This window comes from Chlorella variabilis, assembly GCF_000147415.1.
Source record: "Chlorella variabilis unplaced genomic scaffold CHLNCscaffold_2, whole genome shotgun sequence".
NCBI lineage: Eukaryota > Viridiplantae > Chlorophyta > Trebouxiophyceae > Chlorellales > Chlorellaceae > Chlorella > Chlorella variabilis.
This window is the reverse complement of record NW_005435086.1, coordinates 191,286-192,990: the sequence shown is the minus strand read 5'-3', so window position 1 is coordinate 192,990 and position 1,705 is coordinate 191,286.

Below are 1,705 nucleotides of genomic sequence, written 5' to 3'. Positions count from 1 at the left end.
AGGCAAGTTGGGTGGAGGGAGGTGTAGCGTGAGAGGGGCTGAGGGGCATGGCGCCCGGCACGGCACCCTGGCTAGCTCTGCCCCTCCATGCCAGCCTGTAAAATCATGTAAAAAGTTTTCTGTAGCATTCATGCAGGTGTGTTGGACGCACAATAACATCATCCAAATCGTCATCGGTCTCTGCAAGCGCCAACAGGCGGGGGGAGCAGGGGCGGCTGGAGTGAGTGCACGGGTCGATTGCAAACCTCTCGATCTCGCCGCCGTTGCAGTAGTACGCATCCATTCATTCATTCAGCACACAGACCGGCCGCCTCTTGCTCGAGGGCGGCCCACTTTGGCCTGGGCAGCCCGGGCCGCCCTCCCCCCCGGGCGCATGTTCGGTGTTGGAGGGGTGTGCCCAGCGATAGGGGGCCCCTGAAGGCATGCGCCGAGGCCGGGAAGCGTGGTTCGGCGCTGCTGCACGCTTGGCGATTTGAACAGAACCACGTGCCGCCGAGCTGCGGCCGCAGTTTCCGGCCCACGGTCTACGGTCGCAGCCACGGGACTCGGCGGCACGGCGTTTGGGCCCAAGCTTGCTGCCGCCGCCGCCGTGCCCGGGGGGCAGCGCGGCGGCGGCGGGGGCACGCTGCGACGCCCCCGTGCTGCCGAGTTGCGGCCGTAGTTTCCTGCCAGAAGCCCACGGCCACAGCCACGGGACTCGGCGGCACGGCGTTTCGGTCCACGGCTTGCTGCCGCCGCCGTCGCAGGGGTGCTGCCTGCGGCGGCGGCGGCACGGCGTTTGGGTCCACGGCTTGCTGCCGCTGCCGCCGCCGCAGGGGTGCTGCCTGCGGCGGCGGCGGTAGCGCACGTGGCAACCCCCCCGCGCTTCCTTGCCTCCCATCCACCGGACCCCGTCGTGCGCTTCACTTTGTTTCGGGAGGGGCTGCTCACTGCTCATTGCTCATTGCTCATCGCACACTGCTCAACGCTCATTGCCCTATATCCCACCCAGCCGCAGGACTCCACTGCCGCCCGCGCCCCGCCCCATCTGGCCGCTTGCGCGCCCCATCCCCCCTCGATGGGGCCCGCCCACACCGGGGCCTCCCCCCTCCCGCCCACTGCTTTCTCAACGGCCCCGAGCCGGGGCTGCCCTCATTGCATACATAGTGCGCCTTTCCCTGCTTTTCTAGTGACCTAGCGTTCCGCACTGCCGTTTGGCCAGCCCATGCTCCCGTACCGTTGCGTTTCTCCCCAATGCGCCATGCCACTTTGCCAGTCATACACACGTTTCGATGCGTGCCCTGTCAGCTGCTTGCGTTGCATGTCGCCTTGCTCCACCCCTGATTTATTGCTTTCTCTGCTTTCGCCCGGTTCCCGTCCCGTTTCGGCGGGGAGTCTATGTTGCAAGCTAGTTCTTGCTTTACCAGACTTTAAGCCCACACAAGCAAGCACAAGCAACACCTTCTGCTTTTTATGAGCCGATCAATTTTTGTTTCGTTCGTTCATTTTTTCTATGCTACCTCTGTCCATACTGTTGTATTGTGTACAACCTATACACTGCGAATAACTGTAAGCCCTTCGCAGCCAGTTCAGCGCCTAGCAAGGTCAGCGCCTGCACGGCGCGGTGCAACTGGATGCGGCTTGCAGGTCGATAGGACGGCCAAGCTGTTTGCCACTCGACTCTGAATTCCCCGTTCACCTACCCAATATGCTAATTCAAGGAGAA